The following is a 21977-nucleotide window of genomic DNA, read 5'->3' as shown; positions in this document are numbered from 1 at the left end:
AAATGTCGGTTCTGAGCTCTGTCCCATTGACTCTTCGATCCATAGCTATGCATCACTCAGCAAGATATATTTGCAGTACAGCAGCCTGTCCAGAATAGAGCCTGCACTTGAAAACCTTGGAGAGCCAGACAATGTGCAACTGACAAGACAAATGCTGTCAACACGTGAACCATTCTGCACAATGGAGAGGAAAGAAAAGAAGCAGATGCAATGTGTTAAACTCCACCACAGGGATGCTTGCAAAAGGTCTTGCCTGCAGAGCACTGGAAAAAATGCCAGGCAATAACTGGCCCTCACCATGAGCCAGAAGGGGGTCTGTGTAATCCGCTGCTGCCATCTATCACAGAAGACTATGTCAAAAGCAGCAGTGCTTCAAAATCATTGAAATGACGGCTTCGGACCAAGCGCATCTTGGCAACAGGCGATAACCCGATTTTCAAAGGAAGTCAACTAGTCTCGGGAAGATAGCTTAGGAGCAACATGCTCACCTTGGAAGCAAGACGACACAGAGCAATACAGGTTCGATCTCCGAGTCTGCGCTTAGAAACCTCTGGTTATTAAGCGCGTTATAAATAACATCTGATATCATATCATAGATACATTAGAGCATGGGGGTGGCCCTGTCACCTACATGTCTTTTATTGAAAAACCATAACTCTGGTGCTGAGACATAGTTCATGAAGTGATGTACAATTCTGATGAGTATTCCAGACCTGAAAATGAATATTATTAATATGGTATTTATTCAGCACGGACCTAGCTTTGAGAAGCAACGGCACGCTTTACACGGGTCTACAACAACACAGATGCATAACGGAGCACTTCTCAGAGGTAACAAGTGAACAGATATACAGCGGGGCATAGGATAAAGAGGGACACAGAGGAGGGGTACAACTGTACAGGGTGGCAGGGAGGAAATAGCCATGTAAAACAGATGAGAAGCCATGTAATCTGCCACCAAAATAGGTCAGTGACCTGCAACCACAATTTATAACTGCAGTCGCACAAAATCGAAGGACCACACACCATCACACTCATGTAGGAGAAGGGGCACATACCTATGATTTAGACACATTGGGCCTCATTACGACCCGGGCGGTAAGTACTGGTCATTACCGGCATGGAGCAACTACCGTGTCCGTGCTGGCAATAGACTGCTAAAAGCGGCCTATTACGAGTACGCGGGCACGAGCTTTGCGCCATGCTGGTAATGACCCCACCGCCATGCCATAAAAGTGTGAAAAATCTCCCTTTCCGGCATCGTACATAGTGCAAATAGCACCACCGGCATCCAAGCCATCGGCATTAGCAGTGACCGCTAATAGCGGTCACCTCTATTAGCGGAAACCGCTATTAGTGGTCACCGCTAATAAGCGGATCCGGGAGTAGCGTCATCGCACAGGAATGGGAAAGAGCACGACTGCCATCTTTAAAAACACAATCCATTGCCATCCACCACAACCAGGAGCCATCTGACCACCAGAACGCTACCACACCTCCAACACTACCTGCTGCATCTCACCATGCCAAAAGCTGTTAAAAAAAAACACAGATCGCTTGCGCACAGAGCGCTTTTCCCGAGACGAGTTGACCATGCTGGCGGCGATGCTGTAGGAACATGCAGATGTTGTGTTCTCCTCCGACATGTCCCGCCCTGCAGTCTAGCGCAAGAAACAGATATGGGCGGAGGTTGCCCAGAAAGTAAGTGCCGTTGGCACCACACCCCGCACTCCCAAAGATGTACATAAGCGCTGGGATGATCTGCATTTACGCGTGCGGAGCATCCTCTATGCCAACCGCAACCTGGGGATGGTGACAGGCGGAGGTGCGGACTCCGCCATCAAGTTGCAACAATGGGAGGAGATCTGCACCAACACCATAGGGACGGAGGCAATTGAGTGAGTGGGGGACATGGAGCGAGGAGCCCCGTCATCGGCCGATGCAGGTAGGTGTCCCAAATTAAACAATGCTAATACCAACACGATGATGTCCACCTGAACTGACAGTGCAATGATGTAGAGCAGGGTCCACCAGACACATATGTACAAGACTGCCAACAGGCAGTGCACAGCATCATCTTGTCCACATGCATGATGCACCCCATATGTGTTACAACCCAGACGCTTCCATGCATCACCCACCCAAAAGCCAAGCAACCCGTACGTCACTCACCCAATGTCAATCAACTGCCATTCCATATGAATGCAGCCACCCCAATGCATGCCTGATGCCTGTAGACCCATCACCAACCCTTTCCTCTTATTGGTCCCCCACAGGCACGCATTCAGACAGTGGTGACGAGGACACTAGGGAGGATGATGCCAAGCCACAAAAGAAGGCTAGGGGCAAGGAGGGAGAACACCGCCCCTCGACTTCAAGGGGTACAGGCCAACCTGCACCACTGCGGACAGGCAAGAAAACCGCAGAGGCCACAGCACCAATGTGCACTACGGCCCCCACAACAGCACCCACACCAGCCACCAGCATCCAGGAGCCAGTAGCAGAAGGCACAGCATCGGCTGCCAGCAGCTCAGTGGGGGAGACAGCTGCCACAGCATTAGTTTGGACGATGAGGCAGATGTTCAGGCGCATGGTGCAACTACCAGCACAGCCCCCCTGCATTCACCACAACTCTCCCCATGCAGCATGCAAAGGCTGTCTCCTGGGGATTCATGGCCCGGCAGTTTTAGCCCCGCTCCAACTGTGCATGATCCAGAAACACTGTTTGAAACCCTTCACACATCCATCACTGTTCCAACCAGCCAAGAGGGGATCAGAGCTATTCAGAAGCGCCAGGAGGATCTCACAGGGCTGTTGACGCAGCATATCCAGGAATGTGGCAGGGCAAGGGATGGCATTAGGGAATGTGCTGCATCCCTGAAAACAACAATCGAGACCACCTTGAAGGACATTTGCGCTGAATTGGCAGCAGTGTGGCAGGTCCTCTCTGAAATGGTGGCAGCAATGCAGGCCATGCGTCCACCACAGTTGCCAGGACAATCTGGGACAACTTCTAATGGCAGCTCAACTAGGACCAGCCCCGTGCGTAGGTCTGGCAGGAACCTGCGCAGATCAACAGGGGTGCACCTGATGCTGGTAGAAGGGGAGGGCTGTAGGTACAGCCAGGCAAACTGGTCCCAAGTGGACTAATGGTGCACGCCAGTGCACACCATGTATGGGGAAGTCAAGGAGGCAGGGGGAGGGAGAGAGGGTGTGTGGGGGAGTTGAGGGGGAGGAGGGAGCGGGTGTGTGGGGGAGTTGAGGGGGAGGTGGAGAGGGTGTGTGGTGGAGTTGAGGCGGGAGAGGGTGTGTGGGGTGGAGGGCTTGTGCACTTTGTTATATTTCTTTAATACTCCTGTTGGGAAATCATAATCCACATGTGCGGACATTGCTTATTGTGTACGTGTGCTTTATTGGTGAACATTCTACAGTGTCCATGTCCCTGATACACCCAGTGCCCTGAGTGCCACCTCCATGTCACACTCCTCGTCCATGTGTGCTAGAAACATTGGTTGATCAGAGTCTGACGCATGGCACGTCCCTCCTGTGCATCGCTGCCTCCCTGAAGTGCAGCCCCATCTCCACCCTCCTCATCCTCATCGTCAGGTGGTCACAGTTCAGCGTCAGGGGGCAGAGGCACATTCTGTCTGATGCACATATTGTGTAGCATGAGACACGCCATGACGATCTTGGCCACCTTCTCATGGCGGTACAGGAGTGCCCCACCAGACCTGCTGAGGCAGCGAAATCGTGCCTACAAGAGGCCAAATGTCTGCTTAATCACCACACGGGTACGTGTATGAGCACGATTGTAGTCCTCCTCATGCCTGTTCTGCGGGTTCCGGACTGTGGTAAGGAGCCACCTCTTCAAGGGATAGCCTACATCACCTGCATGTGGGCAACAATGTGTATGTGTAAGTCATCACATCATATGGGACCTGTATCAATGACACTATAGCATGCATTGATTTACTGTTCGCTACCACATATCCATGCATGAATACAGACACACGATGTGACTGCTATGTCTGTATTCCTCCTATGGACAGGTGTGCGTGCCATCGTCTAGTGGGCGCAGGGGGGCCCTATTCCTTGTGAGTGATCATGCACTGTGTTAGTCCACGCTGGTGCTGGTTGTTCCCATGATCTGGCTGATGTGCAGTCATGTCTATGCTTTCATCTTGTCACTGTTGATGGCAACCTCATGATGCTCTCACTATGCACGACAGATGGTGACATGCAGTTTTGGTGGACCTCTGTGTTAGTGTAGTGGTGTTTTAATGTATTTGGCCCTCATGTGACTCCTTTGTACGCAGTAATAGAGGACTGTCCTTTCTGAAATAATACCACCAAACTTTGCAGAAACATTCATATCTAGCTCTAAAATCTTTTTGGAAACTTCTGTGCAGGTTCATCAAATGGCACCACATGTATAAGCCTTTAAACTATTTTGGGATCCCCCTCTAATGTTGTTCCCTCTTGGCAAAACAGCACCAAACCCTGCAGAACCATTCCTAGTCAGGTCTAGAATGCAATTGCACAATTTCATGCAGATTCAATGAGTGGCGCCAAAGTTGTAAGCCATCCAAAAACAGTTTTTCACCAACCTGTAATTCAGAAATAAGCATGCACGCCCCGAACATCTCAGATGCTCACGAACATCACAGGACTGCCCCGGACATCCAGACTGTTCACGGATTTCGGAGATGAAAAACACACCTGCTTTGGGGCTTCTTATGGCCATATCCCATACCATACTCATCACCTCTCACCTCCCCAGAGATTGTTTCATTAGTTTGACAAATGCAATGTTGTGTTTTTGAACACGTATATTTACTGGGATGTTCACGGACAACAGCAGCTATCTGTGAATCCAACATGGCGGGCCTTTAAAAAAATATGACGCACCTCACGCTTTTCACCACACAATCAACAGGCGTGTCTGATTTCTGTGAAAATGACGCTTTCCTCTGGACCAATCAGAGGCCCGTCTGTGGACCGAACATGCAATTGAGTCCGCGGACCAAACCCAGATATCGCATTGTTTTTTACTTACTTTTTTGCTGTTTTAAAAAAAACTACTGGACGGATTTACACCAAATTTACCAAAGCAAGCTTTCGGGACCAAGCCAAAGCTTCTACTGCAAATTTGGTGAAAATCTGTCCAGCGGTTAGGGCTTTCGGTGTGAGCAAAAAAGATTTCCATTGCGTCTACTCCCCACATAACTTTGCCCTCCCTGGCGAAATGTCACCAGATTTTGCAGTATCAATCTGACAGGGCCATATACTATTATGTAAGGATTTGTCCAGTGGGGGCAAAGTTATAAGCTGCCCAAAAAGTGCTCTTGCTATGGGTTGAGCAACTTAAGCATAACCACATGGCCACTACCGCAGGCCCTGTAATATATATAAAGTAAATCATACCTAATTCTCAAAAAACAATTTAGTGTTCCCCATATAAATAAAACCCATTCAAAGTAAGGGTCCCCTAACAGAAAACAAAATAAAATGTAAGGTTTCCCTAACTCTAGAAAACTACATGGAAACATTTTGCTACGAAAGAATCAAAGAAAAGATGGTTTCCCCACCGTAGGAACATCAAACAATAGTACATTTCAGTGAAGGCTTCTTCTCCAAACTTTCTCAAAATCCTACAAGTCTGTGGATCAGCACTCGTTCACCTTCCTGCAGTCAAACCCAAACCGCAAAAGAAGCAGGAAGTTTCAAGGTGTATGCCTCAACTCTGTTCCGGCAATCGAACTCGCCTCTCATGAGTGCCCACACTGGTTTCAGATTCCTGATTTCACACAGATTTTTCCAGGGAAACCTATGAAGAATTGTGGCTGCTTTTTGAAGACAATTCACCTAGGCCTGATGGAAGATCTCAATTACCTTTCTATTATTGGAACATACATATTTCTTTTCTGTGTACTGTCACGGCCGGACCAATTGAAGGTCCACAATTTTCTTTATTTTTGTTAAACAAGGGATTAGGGTTGAGAGAGTCAAATGCAGGTAATGGTGTTGGAGCTGTAAAACCTCCCAAGTCCCTCTTTTTACTGAGGGCCGTGTTCCACAGACCTTCCCTCTCTCCCCTAGTTCAGGACCGCATGGAAGGCGAATCAAAAAGTCACTCACAGTCTCTGGGATTTAATAGGGTCATGAACATTTCTTTCCTCGCACTGTTTTGGTCTTGGTCACTACCAATGTTGTTAGGGTGACGTGTTGGTCATCATAGACATGTCTATCAGATACTACCTCCCGTGACGTTATGTCCTCTGATCGGGATCAGGTGTCGGGCCATGTATAACTAAGCAGACCGCTGGGTACTTCCATATTTTCCCTCCCATTCAGTATTAGCAAACTAATCACTCACTTGGTCTTTGGTTAGGGTTTGCATTTCTTATCTTATGCCCTTGCTCTTCTCCCTTCTAGGAACACTCTTCTGGCTCAGGTCTTAAAGGTGGTCACTCTCTCTCTTCTCACAGCACGTGCAACCTTTCCCTCCCAGGCCTCACCCCTCTTCTTCGTAATCTTTTTACTCCCAGTGCTCTTGCCTTCCCCATTGCCTCTTTGTAGTCTCTCCTCATTTCCTTCCTCTCTAGATGTTCCTTGTTCGCCCCTTTCCCTACTCAAGCTGTACCTTCTCTTCTTTGATCTTTCCTCCTCCTTGCCTTGGTAATTCTCCTTTTCCATCCTTTTTTCTTCACTATGTTTAACTGCTTCACCTCCTCCACCTGACTATGTATATGTTTCACCATTTTCTCCTCTCTTTAGATATTTTGACTTATCCTACTTCCTTCCTCCTACACCTTCCTCATATATGTTTCTCCTCCTACTTCCCTTCTTCCTCTCCTAGAGCTTTCATCTCCCCTTGTCCCTTCGACTTCCCTACATCTACTCTATAATCTGTTTCCCTCTCACTCTGACCTTTTCCGCTCTCGCTTTCTCGTCTCCTCCACCTCAGCTCCAATTTCTCTCCCTTTCTGTTCTGTCATGCTCTGCCCTGCACCTTTTCCATTTCTGCAACTCTGCCTTCACCGCTTAACTCCCACACCTCCATCTCTGCATGTCCTTCTTTCAGGGGCTATGTGCACACATAACTGGCAGACTCATGGCAGCTGTGCACCATTTAGGAATGGGCTTTGGCGTTATACGGAGATGTCATTTCACCAAAATGCCATGGGTGGCGGAAGTGAAATCACATGACCCATGACCTCTGATGACATCACAGGCAGTGACACCATCTGACCCCGCCCCCAAGTGAGTTCACAGGAAGTGGTGGCACACAACCTTTCATCCCTTGACAAAACAGAAAGTGGCATCACACAGCATTTTTCTTCAGTAAACTAAGAACAATATAGTTACAATATCACTGTAATATGATTTACATTTCATACAAGAATGGATCACCACAGGTAGCGTTAATATAAGTGTGCATAGGCCCATATTACCAAATTACTGTGACTGTAAGCAGACTAAACCCCAAAGCGCAGACATCCAATGCCTGTCAAGTGTCTGACCACCGACTGGAAACAGCAACTGACCAACACAAGTCCAACCAGAAGACAATCAGAGGCTGTACCACTTCATGCTTTCACACTTGGACAATACGCACAGGTATGTTCTTTTAAATAGTGCACTTTGAACCATTGCACGGCAACCCACTCCTGCCAGTCACCGAGAGCCTGAATATCCCCCAACCATTTTCACCACGGGCACCCCACCATCGACTGGGGGTCCTAAGGGCCCTCCGACGACAGCTTTAAATGTCTGGCACGAAAAAAATATTTTCAACAAACAACATGTCTTTTTTGGTTTCATGGCATAGATAGCAAGTTGGGTATTTTTTTTATTTCAATTGTTTAACTGCTGAAAAACAGCGGTTCTCAATATGAAACAGTGAGGTTGTCACAGTAATCCTGCCTTTCTTAGTAGAGTTTGTCTGTACTTTGAATTGCAAAAACAGGAGAGTGAAGACTGTTCAGTTGTTGAATACTGATAATAGCACTTAATCATTCAGTCTATAGCAAGTGCTCTACCCTTGTAAACCCAGCATGTATTGGGTGATCTGTGAATTACTACAAAAGCTATGGGAAAAACAAGCTTTCATTTCTAATAATTCACTTCTAATAATCTAATTCTTTCTGGACGGATATTTCTTTTCAAAGTGATGTACATCTATTTTCATCAAATTTCACACGCAATCCGATCTTGCCCCGACTGGGGTAACATTTATGAAAATTGGTTTAACTTTTTTTAGCAAAATAAAACTTTACATTCCTGGGTAAATTTGGTGATATTTCGAAAATGATCTAGCAGAATTTGTAGACATAAAACAGAATGAAATGTGGCTTAAAATCACATTTTAGTAATGGGGTCTGACATTTGAAATAAACACCTGAAATTCGTATCCAAATCTACATTTTTCACAAGACATTAATACTATGACTGCTGAAAGGATGTTGCCTCAAGATTGACATTGATGTAAAACACAAACCAAATGACATCAAATCACTCTATGCTTGAGCTGGGCACATACATGTAACACTGTATTATGCACACACACATTTGCGCCCAAGCACCAACCAATGCATAGTCCTACTCACACATAACTTTCAATCAAAATAAAACAATGTTTTTTCAAGAGGATATCTCTTAAAGCTATTACATGCAGATGGTCTTATCCCCAAGCAGACTCTGCCCCCTGCAATGTGTATGTCGTTTGGAAGAAACTTGGCATGTTTAATTGCAATGTCCTTCGTATCCATCAGAGAGACAACTACCTTCTAAACTTCCTTTTAATGCCAAAAGGTTTCCCTTCTAGAACTCCTCGACTTGGTTAAAAATCATAAACCTGGAGAGCTTTTATTACATATTTAAAATTCAATTTTGCTAAAAGATTGTTATATGCTTAGTTTCTTTAATCAGTTCGGCAGTGTACTGGTACTCGTGCATTTCAGTCCACGTCACGCATGTCAGCAAAGCCGGGACACTGTAAATTATTAAATAACCTCCCAACCAGACTAAGAGGAAGAGCCCATAGATGCAACTTGCAGGTATCATTTGAGAAATGCAGGTGTATGTCTGATGTGTGACTCTTTCGCCAAATTCATTTCGATTGGTGGCGATGTTAATTACACTGTTTTAATGGGTGTGCAGATGTGTAACTTGAGGTTCTATATTGAAAGTGATTTTTGCAATTGCAATTTTGTATGACAACTTCGTGTTGGACCAACTCCAATACAATAGAGAAAACAAGATGTCTTCAACCTAGTGAAGCTACGTCACCTCATGTCACCCCTGACACCTTGAGCAAGACCTGGCGTTTCGCTTTGGATTGTGGGGTATGTCGTTTTGCACATAGTTTTGACCTACAAGTCCTTGCAAGCTAAGGGAAAGGTCCCCCATACATATGTAACCCTGGGCTATTCACGGTGTAGGTGTAATTTGCGATTCATAATAGGAGGATGATTACGGTGTAAAGCCCACTGTCACTAGTCCAATGTTGTTCTTTCCTATTGCTTTTTGATCTGTATGCTCTATAGGTCTGTGACCTGTCCCCTTACGTCGACAGAGACCCTCTAGGAGCTACTGAATGTGTGGTCATCTCCCCTGCTGCAATGGATCGGTCAGAATGATAAAATATGCATATGGTTTAATCATATCCAGACACGAGACATAGAATAAAGTAAACAAACACCCACACAGGATGTTTCACAGGTACAAAGCACTTTGAGTATGTGCATGGCACAGCTGACCCCCTCGCGCTCACCCCGGATATAATCCGTATGTAGTTGCCTTCCCGCTATTGATACTACTTTATATTTGCAACTACATGTGAGAGCTTTGGTGAAAATCTATGCATCTTTTGGCCGTACACAAGGGAAATTAGGGACAATTTCCAGACAGCATGTTGGAGATTTATTAATTTAGCTTGGAGGAGGAGACTACTGTCGTTTACTGAGGCAGTTGACTGAGGCAGACTCTTGCACATACAGATCTCGGAGGGAGATCTGTTGAATGGATGGACCTTAAGGGGTAACACCCAGTTGGTTTTTCGTCACCTCCTTTTCCAGTCTCATATTCCTGTAGACATTGCATTGGCCACATCCATAGGCTGGGGGTCTAGCAGGGAAAGTATTTATCAAAACATTTCCTGTGGTCCCTGAACCTACTAGTATTCCGAACCTCTCATGAGCCCAAACACTTGCAGAGCCTCAGGCAAGACTATCCTCTCTCAGGCTTTCTCTCGGGTGGCTTACCAGGGCTGTGCAGGACATGGGGGTTAACAGCAAAGGGGCCCAGGAACTGCGTAACGTGGAGGACCTGTGTCACCAGCCGATAACAGGCCCTTCTCTCTTAGCAAGGAATCATACAGGAAATCTTCCCCTTTTCCCACCTTTTTCTCCCTGCTTTCAGGCTTCTCTCCCTCCGTCACAAGGATCCACCAACGCAGCTGGGCCATTGCCCTCCCTTCTGAAACGGACCTGGCTGTTGCTGTGGGTCTGTAAGCACAAAAGTGATGGGTGGAAGGTTTTGAATGAATCTAAACCACTGGCATTGCTCTGGGCAACCTTCCACACTACTGTTTTTTAGCCTGTCTGTGCCATTGCAAAAGGGGTCCAGCCATATGCAAATCAGCCTGGTACTGCCACCAATGGTAGCAGCCTAGCCCGAACTGCTAGGCCCGGTCCCCTCTGCACGGAAACACAAGCAACCCCAAACATGTTTCGGCCTTGATGGGCCTCCTCAGTGAGGTGCAGCTTGGTTCCCTATGGCGCAGCGAGCAAGGGACCCACGTCTGGGCATACCCTCTCTCACGTAGTGAGACAAACTGTAAGCACAAAAGTGATGGGTGGAAGGTTTTGAATGAATCTAAACCACTGGCATTGCTCTGGGCAACCTTCCACACTACCGTTTTTTAGCCCGTCTCCGCCATTGCAAAAGGGGTCCAGCCATATGCAAATCAGTCTGGTACTGCCACCAATGGTAGCAGCCCAGCCTGAACTGCTAGGCCCGGTCCCCTCTGCACGGAAACACAAGCAACCCCAGACATGTTTCGGCCTTGTTGGGCCTCCTCAGTGAGGTGCAGCTTGGTTCCCTATGGCGCAGCGAGCAAGGGACCCACGTCTGGGCATACCCTCTCTCACATAGTGAGACAAACTGTAAGCACAAAAGTGATGGGTGGAAGGTTTTGAATGAATCTAAACCACTGGCATTGCTCTGGGCAACCTTCCACACTACCGTTTTTTTAGCCTGTCTGCGCCATTGCAAAAGGGGTCCAGCCATATGCAAATCAGTCTGGTACTGCCACCAATGGTAGCAGTCCAGCCCGAACTGCTAGGCCAGGTCCCCTCTGCACGGAAACACAAGCAACCCCAGACATGTTTCGGCCTTGTTGGGCCTCCTCAGTGAGGTGCAGCTTGGTTCCCTATGGCGCAGCGAGCAAGGGACCCACGTCTGGGCATACCCTTTCTCACGTAGTGAGACAAACTGTAAGCACAAAAGTGATGGGTGGAAGGTTTTGAATGAATCTAAACCACTGGCATTGCTCTGGGCAACCTTCCACACTACCGTTTTTTAGCCCGTCTCCGCCATTGCAAAAGGGGTCCAGCCATATGCAAATCAGTCTGGTACTGCCACCAATGGTAGCAGCCCAGCTTGAACTGCTAGGCCAGGTCCCCTCTGCACGGAAACACAAGCAACCCCAGACATGTTTCGGCCTTGTTGGGCCTCCTCAGTGAGGTGCAGCTTGGTTCCATATGGCGCAGCGAGCAAGGGACCCACGTCTGGGCATACCCTCTCTCACGTAGTGAGACAAACTGTAAGCACAAAAGTGATGGGTGGAAGGTTTTGAATGAATCTAAACCACTGGCATTGCTCTGGGCAACCTTCCACACTACCGTTTTTTAGCCCGTCAGCGCCATTGCAAAAGGGGTCCAGCCATATGCAAATCAGTCTGGTACTGCCACCAATGGTAGCAGCCCAGCCCGAACTGCTAGGCCAGGTCCCCTCTGCACGGAAACACAAGCAACCCCAGACATGTTTCGGCCTTGTTGGGCCTCCTCAGTGAGGTGCAGCTTGGTTCCCTATGGCGCAGCGAGCAAGGGACCCATGTCTGGGCATACCCTCTCTCTGTTGCTGTGGGTCTGACATTACTGCCTGATCCTCTCTGGCAGGGCCTTTGAAGTCTCAATAGCCATTTCTGTTTTACAATCCCTTCATGACTAGAAGGCAAATTTATCATGCTTGTAATCACTGCACTCTGCTTATGTAACTCTCACAGAGGTTTGCACGTGGCATGGGGCCACTTAATGGAGACTTTTTAACCTGGAATTACATTTACAACTCAGCGCACTTGCGCTCACACACTAAGAACCCACAATCAAAATCACAGACCTTTGTTCCCCAAGAAAAGGAAAGCATTCATTGGACAAATTATAGATCAGAAAGATTTAAGGGGTACAGTGTATGCTGCAAAATGGGCTTTGAACTTCCAGGTAACATGTTCAAATCCCAGCAGTGTACTGACAGATGCATTTAAACCATTTACAAAGGGGAGGAGCCTCATACCCTAACTTTGTCTTCACTGCACCTCTGGCAAAACTAAACAGCTATCCCACAAACATGTAAATGGACTACACACGTGCGAACTCAAAGCTGACAGTCCTTCATATTGCACGAAGTCAGGGCCATGGAAACTGAAAACGTTGTCTGTGGTCTGAAACATGCTGGCCCCACCGGCAGCCATATGCAAACAATCAACGTGAACAGCGTTAACATTGCTGTGCTATACGGGATGACTGTGCTGGCCACATACCTACTCTATACAAGGCAATGATGGTGATAAAATCAATGACGATAATAAAAATATAGTTTAAAAGATAAAAAGATTTTTTTTAAATACAGTGGTAGCAAGTGAGACTGTAGGGTTTGCAACTGTGGCCATAAAGGTCGCAGTTGTGACCCCCTCACTACGGCCCCGATGTTATCTGTTTCTGCTGTGGGCCGCTGCAAGGCCATACGTAGGCATTCCACCACCTTGAAGTCAGGCAGTGTGTCCTTCCTATTTGCCTGACTCCAGAATGGTCGTCAGTGGTACATGGCTGCACCATCCTTCTTTCTGCTAATTCTTGCAAAGACTGCGAGAGGGAGTTCTCATTGAACCTCCAGTGTAACGTGTGTGTTTGTCAGTCATATGCAGTTCTGCAGTTAGCGGAGACCTCTGGTCATGGACCTCTCCACTTCTCCGTTGATTCCTCTTTCTAGCGGCACATACTCCCATGTGGACCTTGGTGTGACTCTCTACAAGGCGGGCCCTCAGAGCAAACAGCGCATTGGGTGGGGTGGAGGCCCCATGGAATCCTCCTTTACCACCGCTTGGGACAGCTTTGGCCAGCCAGCGGTGGCCCCTAACCCAAAGGATTCCCAAGCCCCACCCCCTATTCATGGATGTACGACCTTATCACAATATCCATTTCAAGTATTCCTTATTATGTACTTGGCCTTCCTGACCTTTCAATATATGTTGTGATGAACAGATTTCCAGCTTATTTTAGTGATAACGCGTTTTACAGCAATTCATAAAGCATTTGTTTCTATCTACACAGGTGAATAAATGCTGCATTCTGTCTGTACATCAGAAAAGTCACACTGGTGAGTAATTGACGTTTTTCCTACTTGAATGTATGAACCCTCCTGTAAGTGTCACAGTGTTTTCCACGTGTTCTAAATTCCTGAACTTTTCTAGGTTCTTTGTAGCGTTCAGCAGATCTTACGTCTATCATAGCATCATCGTGGTTATTGGTTATGGTGATCGATTATGTTGATGCCATGTTTTCATGCTTATGTATTTGGGGAATAGGTGTTGTTCTATGCACTTATCATTGAGAAAGAGCCCCGTATACCCTTGATTTGATATGATATGGTAGGTTATTTATACTGCGCTTAATACCCAGAGGTTTCTAAGCGCTGACCCGGGGATCAAACCTGTGTTGCTCCGTGTTGTCTTTCTTCCAAGGCGAGCACGTTGCCCCTGAGCTATCTTCCTGAGACCCTTGAGAGGAATTCTACAATTTCTAACGTTTCCTCACGGGCTCTGAAGTCTGTTGCAGCTTCCCTAATCCACCAATTGTCAGTCATTAATAGCAGTATGTATACTGTTTTATATGGCACTCATTTTCAGACCCTATTCTTCACTGCACTACAGTTGTAGGGCTACTAATCCCCCAGCACAGTGGTAATCAATTTAGAACTGGACGATGCGCGGATGAAGAGCTGAGTCGTCCTGGCTGGAGTTTGAACCTGTGACTGCAGACTGCACACACATCTCTGAAGTGACTGCTAAACTCGCTGATTGATGTTACCGGTTAATTGTATCTGTGTGGGCTGTCCAAAAAAATCAATGTAACACCAAGGCATGCAGAATACTGGAGGCTGGCGCTGGCACGCAATGTGGAAGCCACGTGACCATGCGTTGCCTGCTCTGCGTTCACGCCACAGGTGAACAGATACCAGAAAAATACATTGTAAGGCATGGAACCGTTACTCATGTGGTTTATGTACTAGATACAGACATGATCGCATGTCCGTTCGATGGAAACACGCGCACATTATACGATGCCATGCTTCACATACCAAACATAGGATTCATTCCACCCCATACTTTACCATGTCATACATGTCTGCCATTTCATACAATACCATACTGCACCATTGCACACCATACTATATAAAGCCATATAATATGCATTGTCATGACTGCCATAGCACATCATACCTTGCCTGCCAAACCAAGCCCTAGCACACCATGTGATAACATGCATGTTCTCATCAGTACCCAGGCCCAGCACCTTTTACCACATACATATCTTTTCATCTTTGTGGAAGGATGACTTAACATTGTGTGATATTGCTTTTTATCATCATTACATCCTTCAAGCTGACCATCTCAGCACAAAACAGGGATTGTGGATCACATAGTCCTTCTGACACCCACCTGAGCCTGAGAAAAGGAATTTTCATTTCTCCACCTAATCTCCTGTCCAGTCTAAAAGCATCTTAGCAACTAGCCATCCTGTACCATCCGAAAGAGTAATTAAAGTAGTCAAGCCATTTGCTGCTGGATCCCTTCTAAACTATTTCTTAAATTTGGGGATACCTCCCCTAACCCTACCTTTCTCCGTTGCCCACTACCAAAACAGTGGAGGTGCAAAACATTTCAGAAACCAGCATGATAAAGCATGTTGTCCTTTAAGTGGGTAGCGCAGGTATATACCTTAAACTAAAGGACAAGAACATGCAGGTGACACCCAGGGGTAATAATGTGCGCCTCTCAGGTGAACACATTCTCGCCTGTTGTAGGCATAATGCACGGGAAGGTCTTGACTGACCCTTCTATGCATTTTGATTCGTAATACAGTGGCAGTGTGAATCACTACTGCACTATATCAATTTCCTTCCCAAAAATAGTGTTAGTAAGACATATTTAAAAAGTTTAGAAAATATGCCGTGTGAAGTATTTTTGAAAAACTGCCCGCTTGCTATGTGTTTATCACCTTAACTGCGGGGAACTCAGAATCCTGGCAGGCCAGATCCCTCAAATTCAACATTTAATAAGGGTAATTACATCAAGTGGAAATCCATGACCGAATACCAACAAATGCATAATTAGGGCCAGTTACAATAGTTTCTCAGGCCCAAAAAAGGTCACGCTTGACCCAAATTTACACCTGAAAATGTTTTCCCGAAGCACCAACCTTTTTTTGCATTGTTTTGGTACTGTACAGTAACCAGCAGCCTCCCTGAGAGGGAGCAGGTATCTCGCTACGCTGACTAAGTTAAGTTTAGTTGAAGATGGTAGCTTAATCCCAAGAAACAAAGACTGAAAAAAGTATTACCAGATGAGGCCACCCAACCGCATCACATGCTCCTTTCCTAAGGGGTTGGGCAGGACTCAAGACCTCAGATAGTCAGGATCAGGGCACAGCACGCAGAGAAACCAAAGCCCATGACCTGACGTGATGCGTATGTATGTGTGGGCTGGTGGCTCTCCACTACCCATCATCCATGCATGACCAGAGCCAAGTAAAGCTGCTTTTCCTCCACTAAAGGAAGGGCGAGAAGACATGATGAGACAAGTCACGTGACTTGGAATGATCCATTGACCATAGCTCGAGTGAATTAACGGCAGAGAGCCTAATTGACAAAGGTCTGGCTGAGAGTCCAACAAGAGGCTACTGAAAAGAAATGGAAAAACACTGGTCACGAGGCCAAAGAACAATGTTTATTATGTTTGCAGAAATGGGTCTCATCACCCCGCAATGCATGCGTACAGACACCGTGGAGGGAGAGAGAGAGATTCTGAGCAGAGCATTACATACATACATTCAGGATCGCATACAGCAGACTTGTTCAGCCCCTTCATGTGACAGGGTTCATGACCTGTCCACGTAGGTAAAGTCACCATGGCAACATATATGCACATCCCTTGGTACCCACGTCTTCTCCGCAGACAATTTACTGTCTGGGAACAGAGCAAAACAGAGTGTGGGAGCATCTCTTGTTCCCTGGTACAAGGTTACATTCCTCTTGCTACTTATTTATGCTGCTTCTGGAGCCTAAGGTCAGTCTGCTCTATAGCTTAGTAATACGGTTTCTCCAGATGAGCATGTTCAGAGGGACATTATTATAATTAACAGTCAAGAGGGAATACATAGCCAAGACAGGGACGCAGCTAAGTCACAGATTAGCTGTGCTTCTGCAAGGACTTCAAGGTTCTACATTGAAAGACAACACATTCAGCAGTTTGTGCATTCCTGTGTGAAAGTGTCAGAAAGTTCATGCAGCCGTCTTCTACCGTGTTCAGAGCGAGATGAGCAATGAATCGAGCAATGCAGACAAGATGGCAGAAAACAAGATGGCAGTCTATTCAGTATTATAATTTGATCTGAATGCGGATGTGTTTAGGCCAATCATACATTACTAAGGTGCCAAAACCTAATGTATTTCCACATGGCCTTGTCTCTTTGACTGTGAAAGCATGGGAACGTACGATAGTAAGAACATGCTTGGACTGTCCTTAAATGCCCCCTGATCTTTCAAACATTGGTGCTCAGATATAGCTATTGTACTAGCCGACTGCACTGGCACCACCCTCCCACTCCTTACCAAGTAACTGGGCTACAGAAACTGCAGAGAACATTCCAGAATACCCCAGACTAAATAGCCATAGGCAGATTAGAGAATCAAGCTTGTTAATTGACTGGCTGTCAAGGTGTTTAGTTTTATGCACTCTGAAACAGCCAGACGAACCCTGGCAAAGAGAAATGTTTGCTTAACATTATTCAAGTCTTCTCAAGCAGTTGTTATATTTAAATAAAAGATCGCAAGAATTGTTAAGCATTCCGATTCTGCGAGCAGTTCATTTATGCATCGAGTAAACTGCTTAGAAATGGTTCAGTGACTATTTGGCCAATTTACGTTCTTCGTGCTCTAGACATGTCTGTGTAGGACTCAGTAAATGTTTTAGAAAAGGCACCTTGGAAGCAGTTTTTGGCTTAGTTAATGCTTAGGAAATGCCTTTCATTTTGACTGTGGATGGTAAAATCTCAGCAATATAGTGAATCAAAGAAAAGTCGACCAAGTTCTCTTCTGAAATATGTGAATCTTGAGGTATCCAGTGATGTTACCGGAAAAAAATAAGAATTCAACTTTTACCGAAAAAATACAGAAAACAAGATATATATGAGGTGGGGGTAAGGGGTTAAAAGGGATCGGGGGTTGAGGTGGGCTTAGAAAGGGAGGGAAGCAGGGGGTTTGAGGTGTGGGACCCCCCAATTTAAAAATAAAATCATTATATATATATATATATATATATATATATATATATATATATATGTATATATATATATATATATATATATATATATATTTATTTTTTATTTTATTTTTTGGGGTAAAAGTTGTTTAGTTAACAATGTGTTCGATAACATCACACGGAGCCGATCCTGAACACTTTGAGTCTCATCTTAAATGAGGCTTGCATAAAAAGCAAGTGTAAAAGTTTTATGAAACACCTACATTTTATGGATTTCTATCACAGAGCAATTTGCAAATTCAACTTGTCTATGTATTTTTGCTGCCTTTATTTTGCCGAATGGCAAATTCGACACATTTTGTTTCATCGATTTGCTGCTCGGTGCTACCACAAACAGCAGGGGGAGACACCCCGCACCACCTTCCACCCACACCCCTTCACTACATACCTTACCCCAATTTACCATCTATCTGTGGTAAAGAAAAAAGCAGGAAAACCTGTGGCAAAAACGTATGCGGCAAAGTTGTTGTATGCCAATTCCACACACTCATCTGCTCTGCCATGGGCATCCAGGAGCGTCTCTGCCCACTTTAGATGTTCATGCATCCAAAGATGCTTGGGATTCCCATAGACTGCGTCAGCTTTCCGCGCCCGCTATAGAGTGGCGGATCGCATAGGTCTCCATGGAAATGCCTCCCGCCATGAACAGTCTAGCCTTTGAGCCATTGCTACTCCTTTCACTCTGCACCATCTGAGAAAATATTTCCAGTTATTTCAATAAAAGGCATCAAAATCTGCATTTTGTGTGATTTTGGAACTGGGGTAAGAGGACAGCAACCCTTTCTTTGTAAAGTGTCTGGTCAAATTTGAGGAAGGCTTTTCTCATATCTACAAATCCTGTTGGAGATCTTTAATGCATTTGGTAACACTTTCACTTTCCCTGCAGTTGCTATACACGACGATACAGTCCAATATTCTTGAGTGCTATCATTTCCTGCATTCCTATTCATATCTAGTTTATCTGCATTTTCTTTCCCAATGACTTGAAAAACGGATGCATTTTAGATGACTCCACCATTCCTAGTTTACCTTTTATGGTAACTTTGTTCTGTCTCACCTTCCCAACTGACTGTCATCTCTATCAATTTGATGGTGTCTCTCCTCCTCCCCCTTCACTACCCACCGTCTTGTTTCACACACTCTGAAGCAATGTTTCCTGTCTCGCATGAGCACGCTATAAACAACCAATAAATAAATAAATACAGCCTGTATTTATCCTTAGGGCACTTATACCGAGGTAAAGAGTTATATTAACATGAGGTGCAATAATTCCCTTTGATGCCTTGTTAGTCACAGTTGAAGTGAGATTATGTTGTAATTGGTTATTTATAACGCGCTTAATACCCAGAGGTTTCTAAGCACGGACACAGGGATCGAACCTGTGTTGCTCTGCTCCCGAGACAATGCATTTGTGGTGACTGAGCATGCGCAGCACTCCGCCTCGGCCTCGTTGCTGATTGAGATGGAAAGGGATTTCCTCCTGCAAATCTAGGCAGTGAGCAGGAACATGCGTCTCTAAGGAACGATGGTTCTTGATCATGAAAGAAAGGATGTCTATTAACACTTTCGGCTGATTTAGCCTTTCTTGACAGAAAATACAAAAATGTAGTATCCAGATAAAACGTACTAAAAGAAAAAAATCCAATACACACATTAAATACAATTCTTCAAAAAAGTAATGGTTATGATCATGAAAGACTTAATGCCCAAATAGTGCAGCATGCCATGAATCAAACGGCTGGACGCAGTTCCCCAATTGTACAGTTTCAGGGCGAGCTAGAAAGGATTTTACCAGATGTTGCCAATGACCTGGTCTTCCTCCCACCCACTGCAGAGAGACTTAGATCTAATGGCCAAAGTGCAAGGACATGAGGGAGGGTTCATTCAGTGCTTCATGGTGTAAGAGGATTCAATTCAACACTACAGCTAAGTCAATGCCTAGTCTGGGATACTGAATGGAAACCCTTATTGATATATCTTTATGTCCAGTTCATGAGTTCTGGATGACTACCCCTATATAACACCCCTCTCTTGGAATCCCCCTGACCCCACTGAGCCAAGAAGTAGTTCTGTTTTGCAAGTTTAAAAGGTTTATTTGAGAATTTAAACAATATATATATATCACACTTTATAATAAATTAATAATTGAATATCACACTTAATCTAAGCAGGAATCAATAATGGATAGTCTGGCACTAGCACACTTCTTTATAATCAATGATGAGTGGGTATAGGTTGGATAAGATAGCAACAATACTTTTATGTTTTCAAATGGATGCAATGTTGAATGAAAGTGCAGTACAGAAATAACTTGATATGACTTCAACAGAAAAAGAAATCACTTTTCTTTGACAATTCACCCCCCTTTATGCAATGTAAGGAGATGAAGAGGAGAGCACACAGTTCTTAGGAATGCAATCAAACAGAATACGAAGTTCAGTTCCCCCCCAGCAAGCTTAGAGAAAACCGGTATGAGTTTTAAAACACAGGCCCAAGTGCTTTGAATGTGGTGGCAAGGAAGCGAAAAATATGCTGAAAATGCTTTTAATTCCCTTTAGGAGGTTCAGGATGAGTGAGAGATACTAGGGATGAGTGCAGGCTCACTTTAGCAATGATTCAGAGATGGTGATTAAGAGGCAAACGAATTTTTAGCAAGGGAAGAAATGACTGCTGATTTTTACAGTAAAGAAATCGGGCCAAATCGCAAATCGCGGCAAAATTCGTGAATCGTGATTGCGCAGAAAGTATAAGGCCCAAACGGTTACGGAGTTATGAACCATTTTGTGAAGGTTGTTTTTCGGATTTTAAATTTTAAAAGTTCAAAGCGACAGGTTACAGCTTGCAGCTAGAAAATGACAGGTGACAGTTAGGAGGCAGTTCTGGTTAGATTAAAATAGTTGGATTACATTATTTTAACTAAGAGATTGGTTCTGCACAGTTCTGCTAGGTACTCACAATATATTTTTGAAATAGGCCTCGCCACGGATCTGGTCAGGTTTTGGACTGGACTCCGGTTCTGGTCTCGGCACTTCGCAGTGATCTGGATCAGCTCTCTGGTTCTGCTAACAGCGGTCTGGGTCACTCTGGATCTCTGGCCTCTGGTTCTGGATACTGCTCTGCTTTCTCTGGGTACAGCACTGCTTCTGGATTTTTCTGGCACAGGGTTTTAGGCCAAAATCAACAGCTGTGAATAGTCTGCAAATGATTTTGGGCCTGCTGACAAATACTTATGCTTGCAGTGGGCCTTCTTGGTTCACAGTTCCGTAGTCTCTGTTTAGCTTGGAAGTCTAAGTGTAGGATCTCTGGATGTGAAGTCGTCGGTCAGCATGCCCAGCAGCAAATGGAATTGAATGTCCTCTCTAGCTTCCAGTGGCTCTTTTTATGTCTTTTGAAAGTGGGTGTGTGTGCAGCATCACTAGCCAGCCCCTCTCTCAACCGCCCATTGGTCAAGCTTTCCGCACTGCTTTGATTGGGGGAAGGAAATGTGTGTCATGGTGATGCTGTTTTATGGTCTGCAGAAAGGATACTCCCCTGTCAAATTGCACACAAATCTATATTTGACCCAAATACATATTTGCACAGGTACACATTTGTTTAAAATTACATGCACTCATCACATATCACATGAGGTATACTCTGATCAAACTCTGCTCTTCCTGGAGGCTTGCATTCAAAAATGGCAACATATTTTCGATTTTAGTGGGCTATGCAACATTGGTTTGTCATTAACATTTATACAAATGTGCGCAAGGCATTTATGCATTTATATAAGGAAGTGTCAGATTTTTAACATGCATACATTTGGAGTGAAACCCTATTTTCCGCTAGCAACCCCCCAGATCATACCACCAGGTCCTAAAACCTCTTAAAAAGTGGGCAGAAAAATCACAAGAATTATGGTATCATTTAGATAATTTTGACAAGTCCGCACCATGAGTTATACATCTTTCTTAAAATCATATTCTGACCAACAGGGGTGTGTCTTTTCAGGTCACATGGTGTAGAAACCAGTTTAACCAGTTTCTGCCAAGCTCAGAGACCCTGCCCCTCCCAGCTTCTGCCAAGAGGAAGCTATTTTACGATTCCCCCAATGAAC

The 21977-nt window shown here is 45.3% G+C and overlaps 1 protein-coding gene across 7 annotated transcripts in view; it reads left to right on the top strand.

Moving 5' to 3' along the window:
* Positions 1-21977, top strand: part of LOC138480812 (actin-binding protein WASF3-like) — a 1100082-nt gene that overhangs the window by 139316 nt on the left and 938789 nt on the right. For all 7 annotated transcript variants that reach the window (XM_069612569.1, XM_069612567.1, XM_069612561.1 and 4 more), the window contains exon 2: positions 13614-13659. The gene's annotated coding sequence lies outside the window, so the exon portion shown is untranslated. The remainder of the gene's footprint in view (positions 1-13613; positions 13660-21977) is intronic.

The sequence above is a fragment of the Ambystoma mexicanum genome, chromosome 5p, assembly GCF_040938575.1.
Source record: "Ambystoma mexicanum isolate Mex_15411 chromosome 5p, UKY_AmexF1_1, whole genome shotgun sequence".
NCBI classification, from domain to species: Eukaryota; Metazoa; Chordata; class Amphibia; order Caudata; family Ambystomatidae; genus Ambystoma; species Ambystoma mexicanum.
This window is presented reverse-complemented; position numbering and strand designations above follow the sequence as displayed.